The sequence below is a fragment of the Trichoplusia ni genome, chromosome 27, assembly GCF_003590095.1.
Source record: "Trichoplusia ni isolate ovarian cell line Hi5 chromosome 27, tn1, whole genome shotgun sequence".
Lineage (NCBI taxonomy): Eukaryota > Metazoa > Arthropoda > Insecta > Lepidoptera > Noctuidae > Trichoplusia > Trichoplusia ni.
In genome coordinates this window covers 2,961,858-2,987,565 of record NC_039504.1, presented here as the reverse complement: position 1 = coordinate 2,987,565, position 25,708 = coordinate 2,961,858, and the positions used below count along the sequence as shown (strand labels likewise).

The following is a 25,708-nucleotide window of genomic DNA, read 5'->3' as shown; positions in this document are numbered from 1 at the left end:
TAACGTTAACATAAATATTTTACGAATAATGTTGTTTAATTCTGGGTATAAAGTGATTATAATGGAATTATGTTTAAAAATGAATTGACCGAATATAGCTTTTGCGTCAACACTTTATGTTTTTTACCATTTAACTGAATACTTTAAGTTATAGCATACTCTTCCACAGACATATTTTATTCTAAGAATATTTTTGTTGGTATAACAAGCCAATTTTTTATTTAACCCTTAAAGACAATTTGACAACATCATTCAGTTTCACAATCAGTATCATTAAAATTCCTAAAGCTAAAGATATCTGGTAAGTATGTATTGTTTTACATTCAAGTTATTACAGCGTTTAAGAAAGTATCAGTTCCAGGAAATACTCTGTATTTTTTACACAATTAAAATACCTAAAATACCGTATGGCGTAGTACCAATATATTTTTTACTGAAAAGAAAACATATGGCGTATATTTCCAACAGTAAGAAAATGTCGACACTGCCAAACATTTTTGTGCTCGGTTGAGCCTATATTATCATAAGTCACGTTAAATTGATGATAATGTCTTAATTATTTGTTACTTCCTCGCACCCGTTGCCCAGTCGAACCCGTGTTGCTTAACTAGTCAATCACAAAGGTACTTATGCAAATCCCGTTGTTTTCCTCCAGCGTCGCCATCTTTGACAGATAGCTGGAGTCTGACCTCTATTTAGTTCGCAATAACAACCCCATTAGCATTCTGATACTGTCATTCAGATTGTTTGTTTTGCAAGCTTCTGAGAGGATATGTAAATTTGTATTTAATAGGTAAATATTTGTGGAATATTGAGATCGAAGGCAGCTTCTAAATCATGTGCTATTTCTAGCTAAGTTACACGCGGAGATTTCGAACAATTCATCAAAAATCTATGTGATTATTTTTTTTTTAAACAAAGGACACCTATGCGCTCTTTGGATTACAAGACAAAGTTCTGAAAACGACCTACTCCAAAATGTTCGACCAAAATCAAAATATGTTGATGGAAATTTTCAAATTTTGCCTTTTACTGAATTAAACGCGTTTTACAATTCTAATGCATACCATTGAAATTCAGTTGTATAATTATTATATCTTAGACTTCAATTATAATGATTGTGTAAGAGATAAGCAGACAATCTGGCAGGGTTTAGACCAATTGAACAAACTTTCCTCCAAAACATCTTATGCCAAATGTAGTTTTAGTAGCCATTTGGCTCCTGTCGAAACTGCTTAACCCACTTAGAATTGACAACAATGACGTTATGTAAGATTGCATGGTATGATCCCTGGTAAGATGATGACGTCACGGATATGTCATGCTTTTTAAGTGACTCGAGTTTATGTTAAAAATTGTTGTTACGTGAGAATCTTTTTGCTAAGACTACTTGCTCGTTAAAAAGTACAAAAGAAAATTGTGTTATTTGTGGTTTTCTAGTCATGAAAACTCTTTAATTAAGCTTTTTAACATGTCTTGGTTCAGAAACATCAGGGGACCGGGGAGCTAGCGCAGAAGTATGAGAAGCACCGCTAGAAGAAGAAAAAGAAGCTGTACTGCGATAGCGTCATTGCCATTTTTCGCATATTCACTGTAAGACTAAATTGCTTGAAATTAAAAACACATTTTCCACTTTCCAAGAAAACTCTTGTTTCGGGACCTTCAAAGCAAAAACACATTGTATAAAACTGTACTTTACAGTATCAAACTACTTTGTTCGACAATAGTGTCGTAGCGAAGCACTTATCGTATTTCTGCGTAGTACGCCGGCGTCGTACAGATTTCCCTTGCTCTTATACGAGCGCGATACGTACCGATAGTGCTAAAGTACGCAATCAGGATATCCGAACGCTGTGGACGTATTGCATGGTAAGGGCGCCTGCACAAGGACGATGAACGTGACTCTTGAATTGATTGTTCAAATAATTTTGTATAGTATGTTTTGAAATGTGAGTGTATAAGATATGCTGTGTATTTTATATTAGAAATTTCTTGCTCGTTCTTCTTCATAGGAAGACTCTCTTTCACTGCATACCATACAAAACTATCTACTGACTAAAATTTATACAGTTCGTCCAGATTTTTAAAACTTACTAACCTCACTAAGATTTGGGATTCAATACATGACTAGGCTTTGTTAAAACAAGTTTTTTTTTCTTAAAAGAAAAACGACTCCATCGCCAAGGAATTCAGTCCTTATTTTGCAAGGGGTTACATAAACATCCAAGCCATGACACCCAGACTCGGGACAAGTATTAGTGAATCACACAAACGCTCGTACTGTGATGAGATCGGACCCACAACACGTCGTATAAGTAGTTACTGTAAATGGATATATAAGCGCTAAATGCAGTTTCCCGTTTCTTACATCGGAATACGATCAAAGTACGCAATTAGGATATCCGAAAGTCGTAACGCCATAAAGTTGTCTGAATCGACATTATAAGTGATTAAATAATCAGGGGAGATCACACACTACGTGAGATTTATTACGCTTTTGTGAATATGTTCCTAACCATTTACATAGATAGGGCGAGCAATGCGAACACGCCAATGTGCGATATGGAAGCGTGTGTAGAGATTAGCTCAATTTATTTTTTTGTATATTATGTATTTAAACGATAAATTTAAAGTAGATTGTGAGGAGACAGCGCTCTATCTCCTTGAAGCAGCATCTTATTTACAAGATGTAGAAAATCTTGTTTTAAGAGCTTTTGTATTAAAGGCACCATTACCCATAGCTACATATAATACCATGTGGTGATACTAATTCAACAAATGAAGGTTTAAGATTATTAATAATAACTTAAGCCCTATAACTTTTATAGCATGGGTCGTGGTAGCTGTACGACTTCTAGTCGTCAGTGTGTAGCATTTCTTACATTTAACTGTCACGTAAGTCACGTCTGTGCGCTTTCAGAGTAGAACCATCGAGGTCTGTGGTCTTATGACACTCTTTAGATTCTAGATGAAAGTTTAACTTCCAACAATAGAAATTGGCCAGTTTTAATCCTGGTGATTACAATTATTGATTGATTTGTATCGGTTATCTATACTCTATACTAATATATAAAGCTGAAGAGTTTGTTTGTTTGAACGCGCTAATCTCAGGAGCTACTGATTCAAATTGAAAAATTATATGTGTGGTGTTGAATAGACCATTCATCGAGGAAAGTTTTAGGCTATATACCATCAGGCTGCGACTAATAGGAGCGAAGATACAATGAAAGATGTGGAAAAAACAGGAAAAATTATTCATCTTCGGGGGCTTCCGTTCAAAAATTCCTAACTTATATCTTCTAACCACGTGGACGAAGTCGCGGGCAACAGCTAGTTATAGAATATACGTGACATAAAAAAAACAATTTCAAATGTAAGTTAAGTGTAACATTAGTGTTTTTAAGGGCCCAAGTAGTGATTTTCGTTCATTTTTAGAAAACGTCGTAATTGATGTTCTTTTGCTTGTATTTTTGTGAGTCGCACGTTAGAAATAACTAAGTTAACTATGTAAATAGGTACAAAAGCTCAATGTGTTTCGCCGGCATTAAGATGGTGTATTAATTATAATAATATTCTCCAGAATAAATTATATTAATTCAAGTTGTGCTTTGACCCTCCCACGTACAAAGAAATGGTCTTTGTAACATTCTGCCTTTGTGCCAACTCGCTAAGATCCTACTAGTTAGCTTAGCAACACATTATATTAACATAGATGATGTAATGATATCACTTCACTGCGGTAAATAAGGACCTTAATTCAATTGTTTCTGGTCCTTGTGTAGGACTCCAAAAGAGAAAAATGTAATTAGGTAAGTAATTTTAGAATACCTACACGTTTTACGTAACTCAACTCATCTTTTAAGTGTTTTAGTACTAGATTCCGTTTTACCCTTATAAACAAGTGAATGCTCACATGAAGATTTCTTGAAGACATTCATGAAGAATATCCATCAGCTGGATATTATTTTGAATCTGAAAATCCATTAAAACGTCGAGTTCTTGAAGCGGACAAGCTGATCATGTTATTATCTTATTAAATGCGGGCTTTTGTCTCCGACTATAGTCGGCATAATGAAGAGGCTGCACGTTGCTAAAAGGAATTCCAGCTGTAAATACCTTTGGAAAAAACTTATACTTATAACGTAAAACTTTATTCTTTTTATAATCAGCTAGTTCCCTGTCCTAACATATCATGTAGTTCAAAAAATACAAAATACGGTTTTATATTTTGGGGTTTTGGCGATTGTTTAATATGTCGGAGATGAGCATGAGAATAAATAACTAAATCATAATTAAAACCTCATTGGTGCAAAATAGTTCGCAACCTCATTCATAAAACCTATATAGTTACTGTTCGCGCCAATACTGGCTGGTTGTAAAATAGAAGCGCGGTTATATTTGAATTTAGAATAGTGGATTATAAGTTTGAAGATGGTCGTGTTACTAAGTGATTATTGCGTAATATTAAAGTTAGTAATTGTTGAGGCGTAATTGATGATTGTGTTGTTAATATTGTGAATATAGATTGTGTAAAGTAACTAAATAATGTGTAGTGATTGGACAGCGCAAGGCTGGGGAGTTTGTTGCGCCGTTTGTTCTCTCCAGCGCGCTTAGCAAGCGGTGACGGGCGGGCGTTGTTGGAAATATGTCCAGATAGGGTTAGGATTAAACGATAATGAGATAATGAGGCGTGAATGTGTGTTTTATTGAATACCCTATCCCGATGTCGGCTATCCTGACACCCAAAAGAGAGCCACGCCGACAAATATTTAATGTAATTCTCTTGTATCAAACTGCAAGGAACTGAAGTTTTACGATAGAACATAAATATCTTGGAAAATCGCGAATTCCAAATTAAATTATCCATTCTAAGACTTATTCTCAGACGGATTATACGAAACAAATGCGTAACATCAAAGAAAATACAATCATAACAAATTAGCAAGTCTAATAGATGAAATTGGTTGAAATTTTGAATCAGGGGGCGTATCGCAAAAGTCCAAAGTCTATTGCAATTGTGGAAGAAAGATGCCGCTCTATATCTTCTTGTCTACGATCTCGCTCGCACAACCGCAATAGTCCTCGTGTAAAGGGTGGTTGTAGACCTCTACTTCGTAGCCATTAATTGAAGTTACGAAGTGGTCTGTGAATAGCAATCATTGTTAGTGATGGTCTTACGTACTATTGGTCGAATACTCAAGCATGACTAAATTTTAAGTGCTCGTTACCTAAGCCGCGCTTTACGTCCATGATTGTATGTTATGGCGACACATATATAGACTTAGAAAACCCTATTTTTTTAATAATCACTCTAACTGAGAGTTAGTAACCACACTGACGAATCTAATCCTTGTGTCGCGGGCATCTCACAAACATTCAAGTCACATGCACAAGACACCCAGACGCAGTTTTATTTGTTTTATCCACGAATGTTTGTCAGACGCGGGTATTGTACCATCCACATAATGTTTTTAAACTGGGCTATTCGTGCAATCTAAGTTAATTCGATTTATTTCATTCGTATTTGTCAATTAGTTTTAAGTTGCTATCTTCTATTGTCCTTCTCACTTTAAAGCTAGGTGTATCGACAGATAACGTCTTAAACTTAAATTGCGTTTCAGTATCCGACAGAGATCGTATTATGAAATGTCTTAGAATCTGCAGGTTCAATACGAAATGAGGTTTAGTTGGTACGTAATAAAATAATATGCAAAGAGTTAACCCAAATATAAGTAGGTGAGTTAACTTCAGTTTCTCTATTTAAATAGCACCAAGACGGTGATATATTATGATATCCAGTAAGTGGGGTTTTGGTGCAAAGATTTTTGACAATTGTCAGACAGTTTTTCAAATGTCATATCAAACACTTACATTTAATACAAACGCGTTTCATCGTCTCATTGGAAGGATATAATTCTGAGACGCCACAATTTCTGTTTCTGTACTCAGATTCCAGTGTTAAACGTCACAGTGACATTTCGAAATACAAATGGCGCCCATTTTAATGTAATTTAAAACTGTTCTCGAGTTGCGTGGGTTATGGAAAATGTACAAGATTTACCGTAGGCGGGTAACATGAGGTGCTAATAATGTGGGGTAATATTAATTTTGTTTCAGGTGTAGTGCAAATTATTAAAATTCAATACAGAAATAATAATAAGAGTAGGGTTTTTTTAGGTACAATTTGATTTCTTGTTCTATATTTTTAAGGACCATTTTTAAATTTAACGATAAATATGCATAAATTTGTAAGCAGTCGAGTGGCGTACGCACCGGTTTCAAGGTGTCGCTAGCTCTGAGGTCCCGGGATCGATCCCCGGTCGGGTCAATGTAAAAATTCACATTTCTACATTGTCTCGGGTCTGGGTGTTTGTGGTACTTTCGTTGTATGTGAATTCCATAACACAAGTGCTTCAGCAACCTACTTTGGGTTCAGAACAATGTATGTAATGTTGTCCGCATTTATTTATTTGAAAAAAGAAATAAAAATCCTTGTGCTTAAATAGCTTGGGCCATATATTAGATTATATATATTAATGCCATCGCAAGTCATGAAATTAGTCTTTCGTAACATTATCCGAAAAACGTCATGATAATATCTATGCTCGCTACGGTTACAACCTGTCATACAAAAAAAAACGCTCCAAAAAAATGGTTAGAAAACCTTCTCATGATAAATGATTACAATATCAAGGAACGTTCGTAGATAGAGTGGGATAGACATCAGTGGTAAAACTTTGAAAATGAAATGATCCTTATTTTATCACATTAAGGTTGAAATTTGTTAATTAATGTTTCTATTACTGTGCGATCGACTGTACTACAGATAGGCATCATGTTCGAATCTAAATTAGATCTAAAGCATTAATCTTGACGTGTAAAACAAATGTTTCTTTTATAGGTCTTTTGATCCGGACGAAGATTTAAACAATTTGATGTTACCTTTATATGCGGAAAATAAAATGGTACAAATATTCTAAGAAATATAAACAGTTTTAGAAAATCGAAAGAACAGTATGTGCATTTGCATTTATATATGTATATTTTTGGTTTTCATATTAAAAAGTGAAACCTTTGAACTACTTAATTTTAAATGAAAATTAAGTAAGTGAAATGTTTTGTAAATGAAATGTTTCTAAAAGGGAATTGTTTTATATCTTTCCACTTAAACAGACATAAAACACTAAAGTAATTATTTTGCAAGGTCAAGCGGAACCATGCACTTTATTATTTACTTCTAGTGAAAATTGCCAACCAACTTGATATAGTTTTTTGGAAGATGTATAATCTCACTGAATTAGGTAAACAATAAATCTACTCCGATCTGTTCCAAAGAATCTTAAAAATATTAAAAACTAGCTGTTGCCCGCGACTTCGTCAACGTGGGTAGAAGATATAAGTTATGATTTAGGTATACCTGCCCGGTTTTTTTCACATTTTCCATTGTATCTTAGCTCCTATTAGTCGCAGCGTGATAGTTTATAGTCTAAAGCCTTCCTCGATTAATGGTCTATTCAACACAAAAAGAAAATTTCAATTTGGACCAGTAGTTCCTGAGATTAGCGCGTTCAAACAAACAAACAAAACTTCAGCTTTATATATTAGTACTAGCTGTTGCCCGCGACTTCGTCTGCGTGGTTAGAAGATATAAGTTATGACTTTTTCTTCGCTCCTATTGGTCGCAGCGTGATGATATACATATAGCCTAAAACCTCCCTCGATTAATGGTATATTCAACACAAAAATATTTTTTCAATTTGAACCAGTAGTTTCTGCGATTAGCGCGTTCAAACAAACAATCAAACAAACAATTAGTATATACATAGTACATACATAGTATATACATAGTAATTAGTATATAAATAGTACAATTAGTATATATATAGTACAATTAGTATATGGATGCCAACGATATCTTCGCTACGTTTCATCGATTTTTAATTTCTCGCGCGGAGATTTTAATATTACGATAACTCATTACCTATTAACATTTTTGGCGTAGTGTAAAAGGCAATTTTGTTCTACATTACATGCATAATATATCTAACTTATTTGGGTGAATTTCAACAGGTCCAAAAAAATCTTCATTTCCGTGGATTTTTTATTCTTCAACTTTAGAACAATAAAAAATAGTGTTTTCTCAAGTTTTCGATCAGATATGCAGTTTTGCTTAATATCTAGCAGATAGCTTAAAAAACTAACGAGATATACAAGATTGAAAATTCCGTGCCACGGCGATGAAACATGCATGCACGGCAATGAAACAGGCGTCCATGGCAATGAAATGTTATTATAGTGTACAAGAATATTTAAATGATAAAGTTAATCATTGAAACAAAAATAAATACTATTAATTTATACGCAATAATAATAGAATATAATGTGTAAAAATCCAGTCACACATGATATTATTTTTATAATATAACTATAAATAGATACATTCCTGTCTAGTGGCGAAACAAACATAAGTCACGGAAATGAAACACGTGGCCACGGCAATGAAAGGAAACTGTTTTACAAGGCACGGCGATGATATTTTTTTCATTCCCGTGTATTTTTTTTCATTGCCATAGCAAATTTTGTCCACGGAAACCACGGAAATGAGAGCACGGCGATGAAAATTAAGGGGTATAATTCAATTTACTAAAAAACTGGTAATAATTCACAGTAATGAACACTTTACAAATAAGCTAAATATAAATGGCATTGTATTGAATGCTCAATCGAGATTAAAAACTTATTGAAATAGAAGTTAGACCTATCCACGGCGATGAAAGAAAAAATGTCCAGTACCAAAAAAATTGAATACTTTTAATTATAGCTCGAAAACGCAGGCACGTACACACGTCGTTCCTTGTCTAGCCTTTCGACGTTACTTATATGCAACGTTTAACGCAAAACGGGAGCGACGCAAAACGTTAGAATATGCAATATTCTCAAATATGTTTAGGACATGGCGATGAAAGGTAGTTCTGGGACAAATGGTTTTTTATTAACCATACGTTGTATTGTGTAAATATTTGAATAAATGTATTCCGAGTCAATACTCTAACTATTCACGAACCAAATAAAACTAAGTTTTAATATAAATAACGATACATTTTTGATCAATGATGACTTTAATACATCAAGGTGAGTCGTGGACAAACACGGCGATGAAAGATTATGTGGTTTAACTTTTTTTTTTGGAAAACCTATTAATTATATTAATAAAATATTTAGTGCTACAGATAGATTTTTATGTCATCTACCTAAAAAAAAATGTTAGAACATTATAACAATGCTTTTTAGTACCGATTTCATCGATGCCACGCAATTTTTGGGTCCGGGAAATTCACCCATTTATTTGGATAAGGATTAATACTGTATTGTTAAAAAGAGGTTCGTAAGTAACCAATAATTTTACTGTATTAAGAAAACACATAAAAATGGTTATTGTGGGTTATCCTTGGAAGATAGACATATACCACCGCGAACTTTTTTGTAGATCTATTAAAGAGGTACAAACCCGCCATACATTGTTTTGTTGTAACTCAAAAGGTTTTGACAGCGTTCTCGATGAAAGCTCTCGAATGGCTTTATTTTTTCCGACATGTTTAACTAATATCGCTGTAATATCGTCAGTTTACACAAAACCTAAACTTATTATACACTAAAACCTTCCTCAAGAATTGCTCTATCTATCGTTGAAAACCGCATAAAAATCCGTTCAGTACTTTTCTAGTTTATCGCGAACAGACAGACAGACAGACAGACAGACAGACGCGGCGGGGGACTTTGTTTTATAATATGTAAGGATAGATTAGTATAGATAACAATTTTAATTTTAGGTTTGAACTAGTGAAGAAGAAAGAAAGGAGGAGTAACACCAACTCTTAAAAAAAATATTTGTGGGAGAGAGACGTCACTTAACGCCGTTTGTGCTATCTCGCTTCCACTGCAGCACTGACCTTTAATAAGTAGTAGTAAGCCCTCTGAGCAGTCCGTTTTATCAGTGTTACTTATTTACAACTGTGAGAGATAACATCGTGAGGTTGCATGCCACACGGCTGTTAGAGCTCTTCCTTAGCTTTCGTTAATTAATCAAGCGTGTAATGGACAGCATCCTCTTTGACTCCTACTTTTTGCGTTAATCCGACAAAGTTGGTTTGCAATAAAAAACTTTTTCTAAAGTTTCAGGAATTTGTTTCGTTTTTAGGCCGACAGACGAAAAATCGAAAGCGATCGACGAAAGTTTTAATTGCTTTTTTTGGTCGATTAGATATTTAGCTATTTAGTGGGAAATTTCATGTTAAATGAAAAAAGAATCAACAAAATCGGTTCATCTAGTCCGACATTCAGAGGTAACAAACATAAAAAAAAACATTCGAATTGAGAACCCTATCCTTTTATAAGTCGATTGTAAAAAGGCCTTTGTAACTTTATAAATTACGTTCAGAAAGTATTTATAAATTGAAGTTACAAGACTTGTGTAACGAATGTAACGATATACCGACAACATGCGTTACCAACTGGGTTGCCACTTTTTGTTAACTGATTTGATAAAAACTTCGAATGGTCAGAAAAATATTCCAGACATGTTTTTGATGCAGACAATAAAACGTTAGGTTAAATATATTTATAAGCCTGGGTTGATGTGCTTAAGTCGGGATTGAAAGGAGATCGGACTATCATCATTTGTGTTCCCTTGTGGTTCGTTTATTTAAGGCATTTGTTCATTTCAACCAAAATGTTTTATTTTAGCCTAAAAAGAACGGTGCTTAAATTAAATATAATCCTTACTCTAGCGGACAAGACTCGGCAAAAAACTGTAACGATTAATTTTGTTATTAAAAATAAAATTGACCATCGGGTCGTTAATAAAAAATAGATAATTATTATAAGCTAAAAAATCAACGTATTTAGTAGATCGCATTGTATTACGAGAAGTTGGTCTCAGTTGTTCTTAAATGTTAACCTGTGAACACCAAAAACTACTTAAACGCGGTTACCTCAGCCGATAGGAAGGTTTTTAACTGGGTTTTTGAGCTACAGCAGTAGGCCCTTCCGACACAAATTATTATTTTGTTCATTTTTTCACTTGTTTTCCTTAGAACCATCTCTTCGTTAGCAACAACGTTTAGCCGCAAGCAATATCAATATAATCGGACCGTATTTTTTATTTCGATTTGTGATTTTCTTTGTTCTATTATGCCTATGATACGTTTATAAGATAATTTGTTTACTGGTATCAATACTTGTGCAGTATACATGCTTACTATTTGTACGCTATGGAAAAGGAACGATAGTGGATTTTCGCTGTTCCCGACAATGTCCATGATTGCAAATAAGAACTGTCTGTTCATCGCGCAAGCATTATGTGACAGTTTAGTGGAAAAGCAAAAATAAATTGAATATTTTCAACCAGAGCTCATTGATATAACTCTATTTAGTTTTAGAGTAACCAAGATATTTTAAGAATATAAAAGCTATTAGTTATAAAATAATATATTCATTCTAAATTTGAGATTAGAATAGGTTCACCAGTCAACAAGTACCTATAATTTAAGAACTTTTTTTATTTTCGCTTGTAGAACAGGAAACAATAGAATGTCCACTTCCGAAGTTTCCTCGCAACTAGTTCACGTGGAGCCGTTATTTTTAGTGTTGTGAACAATACGCCTATTCGTAGTATTTGTCCTTCTATTGTATGGAGAATAAAAGATACTCTGACTACGGCACTACGGCAATCTTTTGTGTCATTTACCGGATCTTGAATATTTGATTTTTTTACGTTTTACTTTTTTATACGCTTGCTGTATTGTTGTCGGTTTGCCCCGCCGTGTATCGCGTTGTCATTTAGGCCAGGTCAAGGGTTGTGATTGAAATCTCGAGTCAAATACAAAAGCTTCGCGGCTTATTAACGTGAGAATGATTTTCGACTCAATGTGTTTTCAACAAAACGTAAATTTGTATGCGGTCTTCAAATATTAGCACAAGTATTGTGGAGTTTTATAATTTTTTGAGTTATGAATAGAATATAATATATTGTTACAATTTTCATGGGATTAAACTCTTTAGTAATTAATTATTCCCATTCAATAATAACAACTTTTAGAACTTCTAAATCAAAACGCGTTTCATAAAACAAAACACCTGACACTATACAAAAATAATATTTTCGTATACGTCAGGTCTTTAAAACGTGTTAATGAAAACAGTAACCGGCCAAGAGGTTGTCTACTAAGAATTTGTTTCTGAATTTATTCCCCCCTCTCACTATGAAATTAAAAATAGAACGTCAACATAAGAATATGACATTGGCCATCTATTCAATCACAGGTGAAAAAATATTTACAAAAGCCAGAATCGGTCCCTGTTTTTTAAAATGAAAAAGAACATCAACATGTTACTGGCCACTTACAATATTAAGTGAACGAATGATTATTAGAATTTATTTTATTTTTAACGGTAGTAATATGTTTGTTTGATGCCAGTATTTTATTGTTATTGGCACGTATTCTTGAGGATATGAGCTATAATAATACAAGCTTCCGAAATTATCTTACTATGATGTGAATTTATATTCTAGTTCTAAAATACATTCCTGATATTTGTATTGTAAAATATATGACTATGTTAAGTCAATACAGTACCTTCAATTTAGTTTCCTCAAAAAATAAACAGTTTGTCTGTTAATTATATACTATGCGGTAATTCAATATCTAGGTGGTTCCATAATGTCTGAACGTTGTTCTAACGATCGATAAACGATTAAGCATTCTTGGAAAAATATCTGTTGCTTGAATATACAATACTGAAATCTTAACTACTTAATGGTAAAAGAAATAAAACGAAAAATTTGAATTAAAAAGGAGATACGTTTATGTGTACGAGTAGACTATGCGGGTTGCCTACATCAGAACAAATGCTTAACATTTTCTGAGAAACGAAAACTGTATTTGGTTGTAAGCAGTGTAATTTTAAACACAACTTTATAAACATTCAAAGAAAACATTTTTCAGCTAACTTATTGATATATGAACTTCTTTCAACAGACTCGAGACGTACGGACATGAAACAGTTTCAAGTGCTAATTGATTAATTTTGTTTTTTATTTGACGTTAAAGACTATAAGAGACTTGATGTGTATAGTATCTTTGCAATTAGTGCCATCGTAAATAACACGCGATGGACATGTTAGTAAATGTGGCATTGAAAGAGACTATGACGATAATCGATCGAACAAACTTAAAATGTTTAATTGATTTCTTGGCTGTTTAACTTAGTAGCCGCTGTCTTTTGTTTTTTTTTTCTAAAAACTTTAGTATATGAAAGTTTCGGCAACTGTTTATCTGAATTCAATGATTAGATAGTGAACTACAAATCTTATTCACCTCGCATTTTCAAACCTTACCGTAATATTTACACAATTTTAACACTTATCATAACCTAATTGAACACTTAAAATTATGCACTAATAATTATAATTTATTTGAACACTTATTATTTAAATTAATATCTATTCGTTATCAATAAACTATGCAAGTCTGAACGGCACAATTTTCTGGCCACATCGCGTTCGGCGCGTAAAATCAAAATTAGAACACACGACACGTCACTGACATTTTTTTTGTTTTTCATCAACCAGTGTTATTTCATTTTAATGTTCGTTGCTATCGTGTTTTTTTTTTAGTGATACGCGATGGTGTTCTCGGTTCGCGGTCGTTTTGCCGACTGAGGATTTTGCCGCGCGCCCGACGAATATTTTACTCCTTGGTCACTAGCGTATTATCGATGATTTCAATCTTGATAACATACGGAACAATGGGGTCAGGGTTCGACTTGAACCGGTGATGAAGCAGAACCCTGATTGAAACTTGACAGCTTGAACGCGACTCTAGTTTTTGCAAGAAAAAGTTTTATTTTTAAAGGTTTCCGTGTACACACGCAGTGCATGCCTGAATTTCGAAACTTATTTGTGTTAATAGTCCTTATTCTATCTTATATCTATCTTACATCACTTTTTTCTATCCTTGTCACTGATTATAAGACAGCAATAATTCCTAGATGAATTTTCCATTCTGCAATACTATATTTTCAAATGGAACTTTAAACGTATATTTAAATAGCGCAATAAATAATGTTAGAGAGCATTTAAACTCCTTCGTCAGAGCATAAACTGTGAATCGCATTTATTACTTGGCATCGTCGCGTCGCAATGAAGACGGTTTGCAACAGGTAATTATTCTATTTAGTGATAAACATATTGCAATAAAATTGCAAGTTGTATTTAATATATTTCCTTGACAAGCCGTAATAAGCGATTCCGGTTATAGCGACAAGAACAATATGTTTAGACGTTAAGTGGATTCTCAATGCGTTTCAAATAAACAGGGTATAAACGGTGTTCCTGGGTCTCATTTTTTTACTGGTTTTTATAAAACTTAACCTTTTTTATTTTGCTTGTTACGGGCAGTTACGGGGTGTCAAATTATTGATCTTAAATCAGGGACATAGGATGAATAAGGAGAATTATACGAAGAATATGTGGATTTAAAGAAAAAATCGTTAAGCATAACGAAAGATTTGATTTATAATATTTATAGAAAAAAATGATTTGAACATTTATATCTTGATTTTTACGTCAAAAATAATATCAACAAAAAAACCACATACACAATAGATTTCATTTCACGCATAGTTTGTTTCACACCAAAGCTTCTGCTTACACCACAGTTGAGGGAAGCGTGGTGATATTAACCCACTAATGCTACGCTACTACGAATGAGTGACGTCATCATAGGTGTGTACAACGTAGGCTAGCGACCGCGGGTCTCACTGATTTATTACGCGATTCTAAGAATGTAGTCTTATTTTATATTTGTATTGTTTATGTAAGTTCAATTTTATGGTTGGTGAGTATTTATAATGTAGTGACAAAAACTTTTATAGTTTTTACTTAGGCGCAAAAATAGTTCGTTAACAAGCAAAAAAAAAACTTAAATGACAGTTGACAAAATTTAATGAAAATCTTGTTTCGTAAATACTTATATAAGTAGCTTCATATTTTAACATTTAAATAAGTAAGAAAACAAACGGTTTTACTTAGTAGGTTATGTTTGCATAGCGACACGTGAAATATGTGTGTCAGACTCGTAAAACACACACAAAATTTCACATCTAGTTGTAGGCAATAAAAAGATGTCCAAAACAATGATCACAATTTAAAACTGAAATATTATGAGCATACCTTTATAGGTAAGAAATTGATGTTTACCATCTGAGACCTACCACTGTCACTTCAAGACTGGTACGATTGAGGAAGGGAGACACCGCTCTACACCTTGTATTACTTTCTCTCTTCCTCACCCACAATAGTCTTGGCTTTGGAGACGGTGGTAGACCCCCGCCGTCTGGCGTCGCTTCCCAGAGATATCGTAAAACATACCGGTCTGTCCCACATACAGTTTGCGTAAATTATTACGTTGAATTACGGCTTCAGAAGTTCAAGTTGATTTTATAGTAGAGCTATCGGTTCGTCTCTTTATGTTAAAGTTATTCATTTCTTAAGTAAGTTTACAAAGGTACCTACCATTTTTGGTTCGATCTTGAGCATGATTTGTTCTAAGCTTCTGATTGAGGATTATATTTTACATGCTGCACACGCAAGGTTCAGATCGGGCACACAGTCTTTTGTTAAATCTTTTATTAGTGACTAGTCTTTTGAGATTAACAAGTGTATAATTTTATATTAAGACATGTTACATTATCGAATGAAGGAAAGAAAAAAAATAGAAAAAAGGATTAATATAATTTTCTTGCAAGTAATAAAATACTAATAATAGTACCTTTTAGTATCTTCTTGGCCCATCAACTCGTAATTGCCTAGGTGAAAAAAGAACAACAAAATCTGTCAAACATAAGTAATCTGAGACAATATAATATATTGCCCATAATAGAGTGTATAATACAGTCCCACTATTTACTTTCGAGTCAAAACAAAACGCTAACGCATTATAGTTTTGGCAACGGACAAAATCGGCGCGACTCACTTATGGATAAAACAGCACAACATATTTGTTTCCGGACTAAGTATTTGCTAAAAATATATCTAAACAGGATTTTATCGGTTTCCGTATGCTAACATGGATTCTTATTTGGAAAAATGATTTATATAAACTCATTATACATAAGTGTCTGAAAAATTCATCATGGTTCATCTAGCCTGAGCTATGCGAGTATATTTCCTTAAAATAAATTTATACCTTAATTATAAGTTTTGAATAATTGGGATAGCAAAAGCAAGCAAAAGCTCAAAGTATCAGTCAATTTTAAAAAGACAAAAAGCATTGAATCTTTTGAAAACGGCCTGAAAATCAGGAGAAGCGGAAAACATTGCAGAGAGAATAAATAGTCATCAGTCAGCAGAGAGACGTGACTCAAATGATTAATGATGTTATTCAATAGAAATAGGCTCATACAAATTTTTTACAGGTTAATACGGCTAGAGGGTGTACGGTGACGGTGATTTCTAAATTGTACCCCCAATCGCTTATCCAATAGAGCTTAAAGGTATATTTAAGATAAACTATATAGGTAGATAGGTATTTTGCTTTACACAGCAAACACATCAACATAATGGTGTTTTACACATCCTATCTTGAAATTTCACTCAAGCAATAGTTATAAATGGATTTCATACTTGTTTAAATCAAGCACGGGTGAAATGTGTTCATACCTACGTCACTAACAAGCTAAAAACATCTACTTATAAGCCCCGTATAATACCCATATTTAAAAAGCACGTTCAACTAGCCGTAAAAGAAGTTGTAGAATAAGTCAACATTACATTCCTTCTCAAAGAATTTCAGGGTAGGGGATAGAGTAATGCTGCTATTAATTCGGCGAGACTTTCGTCTGTAGATCAAATGATATCGTTGTTATTGTAACCTAGACTAATGTGTTAGTGGAGTTGGAGTTCTTGCTGTGACATTGTTTTTCTTTTTGACCTTAACGTTGTCCTTCGAAATCTTCGTATCGTGTGAATCAGCTGTAATGTCTGAAGCGGTAATAAAGACACCTGTTCTTAAAGTTTTTAAGACATCACGAAAAATTCAGAATTTAACAAAAAGCTTATATTAAACGACTCAGCCGAGCTAGCCAAGTGGCATTTCTACAATCGTAAACTTCAAAACTATGAACAAAAATCGTTTCGATAAGTCACGTTACTTTGACCTCTTCGGTAGACCGAGAAGCATCACAGAGCATGCGAAAGTCCCGAGAGGTTTCTGCGCTTCTGGAGGGTTTTGAGATGGCTGGACAGACCGCCTCCAAGTACCAAGTACAAAGACTTTGACTTGAGATCTCCATGAGCGTTTCCGTTGGACTTTAACGATTGTAAAAAATGCCTCATAGCTAGTCTATTGAGAAAGTTTCATCAAAATCCATTCTAACATTCAGTCATTTTTATGTTTACAACAGAAAAGCGTAAACTGAACCAATTGGTTCACACATTTAAAATTGCAGTTGAGGGAAAAGAAACGGTAACAGAATTCCCACCTTCATCTTTTATAGTAAGACTGTTCTAATTGTGTAAGTGGGACAGCGCACTTCATGGAGTAGAGCAGCATCTCTTTCTCACACCGACTTCAGACGAACTTTAAGAGGGGGTGGTATACTACGGATGTCTTGACAAGACAAGACGTTTAGTTTATAGCGCTCTAAGAGCAAACGGGAAGATGTATTTCACAATTGATTTATAGTGTAAATGTGTGGAAGGATGATAAGAGGACCAGTCCTTGAAGACGGACGTTTCATATTAAGTGTTTAAAAAAGGTTTTATATGTCTTGAGTAAACTCTTGTTTAGGTCCAAAGAGGTCTTATAATTTATTTGAATTTGGATTTGATTTTTTTTTTGCTTGAATTTATTTTAGTTTAAGTTTGATCTATATAGTATACTTTTTTTATTAATCGTCTGTCGTTTGAGCTTTAAACCTCAACACCAATGAATAAATAATAATGTAGGTCGAAGTTAAATTAAATAGCGTGAGTCCAGCTTGATAAATATAAATAGTTTTAATAAGCTTGATACCTATCATTGTAATACATCGTAATATCATACAGAAGGGGCAGAAACCATTAAAGGCAATTTAAATAAAAAAATAATCTTTGTTTACTTACTGATGCATATCTTTTAATTTATTCTTTTTTTTATTAATATTTATTTGATAGTGATTTATAAACCATATTTGTTTTGTTATGGATAATCAAAAGTGTACGTTAGTTAAAAAGTAATAAGCACTACAGCAAGTGGCATGATTTATTTTTGGTTGTAATTAGTTAATTAGTGCACTTTTTAAAAATTACTTCGTTTTACAATTACGGTGTCTAAAAGAAGTACAAAAGTGATTTATATCCGACATTTTAGGTCCTTTAAAATAACTGAAATACAACACATTTCTTCACAGCTTTCAATCTGCATTCTCTGTATAAATAACAACATATTTGAACCAACAAAACGCCTCTAACATTACACGATAATCCAGAAAATTTGTGCTAGTTATTCAGAATCAAGGCATTGCCTCATTACAATAAATAGCGACATGGCCTAGGAACATGACCTTACATATGTGAGAAACGTTAAATATCCTCTAAAAGCATTACTTTCACTTGAAAGACTGAAGAGTTAATTAAGTGTATTTAGGTGTAATGAAGTAATCCCCGCATGGAGGTTGTGTTGTGGGACAAAGGACCAGCCTTGGGGTATGAAAAAGGGGATCCAAGGAATCCTTTGTTTGTTGTTGTTTTGTATTTTTGTATGTAGGACTAGGTGCGACTGTAGGACTGGGTCGAACTATAAGGTACGAGTATTATCATAGTTTTGCGTTTTCCTTTTAAGATGTTCATGACGATATGATGCACTTTATTAATGAAATATATCGCTCTTGTTTTGAGGTTGCGGATGGAGGGTAAAACCAAACCCGATTACAAGGGCTCCGCTGACTAGCCGTCCGTCAGTCTCCGTCGTCCGTAAATGCGTAAGTTGCATCTCATGAACTATGATGGCCAGAGTGTTGAAATTATCATAGATTATGCCATTTTGATGGCGCTGTAACAACAGATTATGTATTTCTGTGGCTGCTACATCAACGAGTATCTATCTAATGAAAATGAAAATTCCCAATTTTGTTACCAATTAAGTTTTCTTCTTCGCCGGATTCATACTCTAAGGACCAGAAAGCTGTTGCGCCCATTCCCAGATTAAGCGGTTTTACGACCGATCCTTTGGAATTAACAGAAACGTATCTGTTTGTCGGCGTCTCGTCCTTTTGTGAACAAATAAAAGTGATTGCGTTCACATCATTCAGACCTTAAGTAAAGAAAAAAGTTGATGAGTGGAAACAATAATGCGTTTATAGACAAATTTGCTGATTATAATATATTTTCTGGGAAGAAAGGAAAGTGATTAAGAGGCCTTTTTCAGGCACTGTCGAAAAATGAGATCTACGAGTATGTTCCCAGTTTCGTTGAAATGTTAATATTATTTGTTTAAATTTCACAATTACATCGTCCATCTATTTTTAATACTATATGTCTATTGTCTTGCACATATAAATAGTAAAATAATAAACTTCTAACTATTAAATCTTTTGTACATATAATAATTAAAATTGCATTGTAATGGACCAGTAATTTCCCAAGACCAGTGTCGACGTTTACCGATACATACACGTAGATATTAATTTACAAGTTAGGTTAGGTGTTACGTTACTACGTGAGAACACCGTCACCTGGCCGTGAATTATACATCATCTGTACGTTAACATGCTTGGGTGGAGTGAATCTTAGTGTTGACGACTGTTTTAGATATGTCTTATTCAATTTTGGAATGTTTTTGATGTCTGTTTGGTAGAGACTGAGATATTGAGATTTGGGTAAGTTTGAATGACAAGTGACAGTCGATTTCGGAATACGATTGATGCGATCAAGAGATAAAATTTTATTTGAATATTTGGAATAACTTGCGATTAATTTATTACTAAAAATTTACCTAAGTTTCAATTGCTAAGATAATTTAAAAGTTTAGAAAATGAAACCGAAGCGCAGAAATTTTATTTTAATATTATATTGTGTATGAGTACATCTAAGTCAAAGAATATTTTTAAATATAAGGTCTGATTACATTGAAAAAAAAAACGTTTAGTTGTGATATACCTCTTGGGCATATAATATATTGATCAGTATTTAAGAAATGAAAACATGTATAAAGTTAACAAGTAGTAAAAGTGTCCTAAGTTTTTGTGTAACAAAACCTCATAACGAACCACAAATAATTAATTAAAATATGAAGGTAGAACGAGCAAATCTTCTGTCAAGAGGAACGCCATCTCGGTCTGCCCGTGACCATGATACCTGCAAAGGTTTCGAAACGTCGGGAACTAAAATCTAAAATTAAACCGCGATTAAATCCGTAAAAGTAGTTTCATTTCAACCTCATAATTAATTCAACAGCAACGACCGAAAATTAAAACAAAGCCCATTAACGAACGTTTTCGATCAATCAAATCACTAGTTATAAGAACCTCCAATTTTATTTATTTACCAGTTTAAATAACTACGTAATTACTATTTGATTGACCATGTATAGTTGAAAGTCGTACTACTAGCCTACAAGCACCTATCAAAGTTTGACTTGTAGTTATTGAAGAGAGACGGTGCTCTATTTCATGTAGAGTGCTATCCTGCTTCTGCAGTCTTACTTTAATAGGTGGTAGCAGGCCTCTTGGCCTACACATTTCCCGTTTCCCAGTATGACGAATGTCGATACCACCTTCGTATTTAAGCCAATTTTCCCAGAACCGATAAGTCACGTAATTATTTATCGAGGCTCTATTCCTCGTTATTGAGTATACGAGAGACTAGCAACTATTTTGATAGTAACTACCGTGAAAATTAAATGATTAAATAATTACTCATAAATAAATTTAAAAAAAATGCGGACAACATCACATACATTGTTCTGAACCCAAAGTAAGTTGTTAAAGCACTTGTGTTATGGAATTCAGATACAACGAAAGTACCACAAACACCCAGATCCGAGGCAATGTAGAAGTGAAGTTTTACATTGACCCGACCGGGGATCGAACCCGGGACCTCAGAGCTAGCGACACCTTGAAACCGCGCGTACGCCACTCGACCACGGTCGTCTAAATACGTCTTCTCATGCGTATTTATCGGGGTTGCTCGACTAGTTTCGGACCCAAACGGAGTCCATCATGAGCTGACGCGGCGAGAAGACTAGCGAGTGAATACTTCTTACTGACTTATAAGATTTTAGTTTTTTTTTACCAAAGAGGTTTTATATTATTTCACAGTTTCAAGTAAATTGCATATTAGGATGATGTAGTGCTAATGAGTATGTGTAGAACGCCAATATTGGTAGCTAATTAAACGAAGCGGCCTTAACTTCATAATTAAACGCAGAATATAGACAGGATAGTATGTAGTTTGTTAATTAATTCCATACAATATTACAAATCCAGGCTAGCACGCAATCGCAAAAAAAAAGACATTCAATGCGATTCAGCCATTCAGGGAAATTCAGTGACATAAGATAGATACTTATTTTAAGAGATGATTTAAAGGTGAGTGAAAGAAAGTTCCATGTTATTTGGTTTTAGCTAAACTTAGCTGTATGTAAGCTTCGAAACAGTGCTTAGATAAATATTTTCTTATGTCAATATGTATAATAAAATAGATTAAGATTTAATAGAATATATGTAGTAGACAAAAACAATGCATTTTGTTTAATAGTGTGCTCTTATTCTGTAAACTTTCGGGCCCTGTTTATTCAATTTAAATACATAAAAACTTTTTTTAAGGATGTTTATTCGGTATTCTTATAAAAAATGGTATGTTGTCAAATGTTTATAACATCATTCACTGACAAATAAACTAAGAACCAATCACTTGTCTTGAATGATTAAACAGAGGACCTACGCAATGTCATATCATACCTACTTTTTAATTTGGAAGCGAGGAATAGAGATATGGACGCCATCTTTTAGAAGTTTCAGCACTCAATACAAACACGATTCAACTACGAAAACCTACTGAAACATTCGTTGACTGGAACACAGTTTATTGAAAACTGAAAAGGGCTTTGAAAGCGCCATCTACGGATTTATTCTGGAAACGTTGACTGAAGTTCAGGCGAAGCTGTAAAGTTTGCTATGTAACTACGAGTACCAACCACTTGTAGAGTGAAGTCACAGTTTACTACTAGATGGCGCTGCACTGATAAAAGAAAAATGAAAAGTTAGTACTACGGCATTTTGGTATAAAGCACTGAATCTTTTTATGATGATTTGAAGGCGAGTTTTTGGAATTGAATACAGAGAGTATCCCTCAAAAAGTATCGAAAGTTGACAAAAATAGACAATAAGGGTAAACTTAACAAGATATTTCGTCTTAAATATAAAAAAAGGTTTGAAAGTTCAAAACATATAAGTAAGTAATTTTAATTACTTTGGTTTGAGCTAATAGCTTTACAACTCATAATGGATCAACACAAAACTTGCAGTTAATTTAGTTACACAGTTAAATAAGCCACTCCAAGAAGCAATAAACCGCCATATTTTATAAGTCAACAAATTTTAGAGAGCAAATAAGCTGGTTGAAATATCAGAAGTGGACGAAGAGTTTATACTCTGTAAAGTAATAACAAATCACTGGCAAAAAACTTACTCTTCAATTTATTTAATATTATACAAATAACAATGATATAAAATTAAATCTAAAGTAATTTACCCACGCTAACTCGTTAATTACTAGTAATAGGACTAATTTTAGAGTAGTCATATATTAGACCGAGTAAGCGACATTTTTATGGGATAAGGTCAAAGTCCTTTGCAGCATTACATAAGTTATCTTAATTAACTATATTACGGTAGCAAATTGATAACCAAACAACACTTTTGAAAGTACAAACTTAGAGATGCAGTTGCGGGTGGCGCTAGTAAACCGGCAAGGAACCGAAATCTAACAGTTTGATGTTGCTTCTGTACTGTTTAATCGTAGTTCCAATTTCCACCACCCGCAAGGTTAAATTGGTCGAGGTTTAAGCAAGAAGTTTTATGATTATTTAACAGCTCAAATCGCGTGTTACTACGCGTGGGTAGTCACGAATGCTTCAGAATTTTGGAACACATTCAAATAAAGGTAACGGTTTTATTAATCCGCAGTTTGCAACCGACGTATCACGTAAACATGCCGTATTAATTCCGAATGCAGACAAAGTTATGATCATCAATATTAATACGAGTTTTAAACAGTTGTTGGACGATATTTTAATGAAAACATGCAATAGTAGCACTTTATAGCGGGATAATTATTGTTATGTGTGTATATAAGCAGTAAAATTATATTTAGTATTAATAAGGCTTAATTTATAATCCTAATTACCTTTATTGTTAGCAAGGTTTTGTAGTATATTTAATTAAGGTAATATTCGAAATAGAGTATATGTATTTCCTTATAAAGAACGCTCACACGCAACAAGAGATAAGACAATGACAGATAACCTGTCCCGCAAACGTACTAACACACGTACTCGACGTAAAATGATAAGGATTATTCATTACAGTTCTATTTTAATTCTTCTGCTTAAAATGTAAATGACTTAGTAACTCCTAATAGGGTAACTTTCGTTTTGAGATTAAAAGTGACAAATTGGACTTGACATATTTAAAATTCGTAGAATACAAAGTATATAAAGTTATTTTTTAGGATTGAATTGGATTGGATTGTATGTGAGCAAAAAAAATGTTAAATGTGTTTTTTTACGATTGTCTAGAACCCACAACCAGTTAGAGAAAAGCTCATTTTATATTCACTTGGGGATAGTTACTGCTTTAATTCAGTTACGATAACTAATATTCTATCAATGCTGTACCCTTAAAATAATTAATAGAGTACAAAATTAATAATATGTATCTCTAATTACTCTATTTAAATTAAATATTTTGTCAACACATGCTACACAGCTAATTTTACCATTAATTTTATTTCAATCAAATGTACATGTTTTTCCAAACTTATCCGCAGTCCAAAAATATCGTGTTACTGAAAACAAAGATGGAAACCGATATATTTCACCCTTTTTACCAAATACACGATTCTCAAAATGCAAACGCACAAAAGACGAAAATCTAGTGTAGACAGGGGAATCTCCTAAATAATAAACGCCTTGTTTTTCTTATTGGACACGTTTTTCTATGTCTCGGGCTCGAAAGAATTGTGTCAACAAGTATCCATATTTATTCGGGCCTAAGTTATAGTATGACGGCATCGAAAATGTTTCTCAGAGTTTAATATCGTTGTCGAGAAAATTCAGTAAAGATTCGTTTTACATCCATGTCTTAATGTACGATAATTTTATGTTATTTTACTCCAAAAAAGTTGCGAAACATATTTTGCCAAAAAAAGTAATTTGAATACGATTTAATCTATATTGTCTTTACAATACAAACTTTACGCCTTATTTGATTTAGAAAATAACTTCTATTTTATTTGGAAAATCAACGCAACGTAAATTCATTTTTATAACACTCTGTTAGCGAACGCATGTAAAAAAATGTGTTTATTAATAATCAACAACTGAATGCATTAAATTAAAATAAACGAATATTTAATTTAATTGAATAAAGGAAATTAAAAAAAAAGTGACTTAAAAAGTTCTATGATATTATTCTTGTCTACTGTACCTAATGTATTTACAACACTAATTAATAATTAATATTGTTAATTACACAGTAAGAGCACCCACTCAAAATGATATAGGTCAGTAATGACCACCTATCAGTTTATCGCAGTATGCATTATATACTACGTACATACAAGTAACAAGTACCAATGTTCTATGTACTTACTAATAAATCTGTTATTATGTTTAGGTATAAGTTGATGAAAACGTGTGACCACAATATTACGTAATAAAGTCATATATTTTTATTTATCAAAGCGAAAATAAATGTATGGGTGGGGGTAGGTACAGGTAATTTGAATAAGAATAATATTTTGAAAGTATTTTTCCAATGTCAAACGGAACAAACAAAAGAACAATGAATTTAGTTAAGCGATCATGAAAAAAAAAAAATTTTAGAGATTTTTCTGAAAATTATAAAAACGAAAATCATTAAATTAATTACAGTTTCGTATTTAAATAAGTCAATTTTAGAGTTATCCCAAATACTTGATACGCATGTGTAAAAAGATATTTGTCAGAAGTGGGATTCGAACCCACGCCCACAGAAGTGGACTGCGACCTGAACGCAGCGCCTTAGACCGCTCGGCCATCCTGACGTGTTGTATCTGATTCAAATATCATATCAGTCTGTATAATAGGAGTACTAGAACAAACTATTCTAAAAAAAAACATTTTAAGAACAAACTTAATAAAAATGACAATTAATTTCAGCAAACGATGTTATTACTCACGTTTATTTAACAAAAACAAAACTATTTTTAATTCTGTATTTTATGTATGTATATCTGGTGTTTTTACATTTTCCGTAATTTTTGAATAACGGAATGTAGACGGAGAAAATACCTTGCGTGTTCTCATAATTAGTTTAAAGGGAGCATTTTTTTAAATTGTACTGTATCAATTAAAATGTCAATCAGTTTCTACAGGTTCAGAGAAATCTTAAAAATTGTAAAGTATCA

The 25,708-nt window shown here is 33.3% G+C and overlaps 1 protein-coding gene and 1 non-coding gene across 2 annotated transcripts in view; both read right to left on the bottom strand.

The window, feature by feature from the left end:
• LOC113505802 overlaps positions 1 to 25,708 on the bottom strand; it is a 94,426-nt gene that overhangs the window by 31,345 nt on the left and 37,373 nt on the right. The window lies entirely within an intron of this gene.
• Trnal-cag lies at positions 25,262 to 25,345 on the bottom strand. The gene has a single exon. It is a non-coding gene; the product is annotated as a tRNA-Leu (tRNA).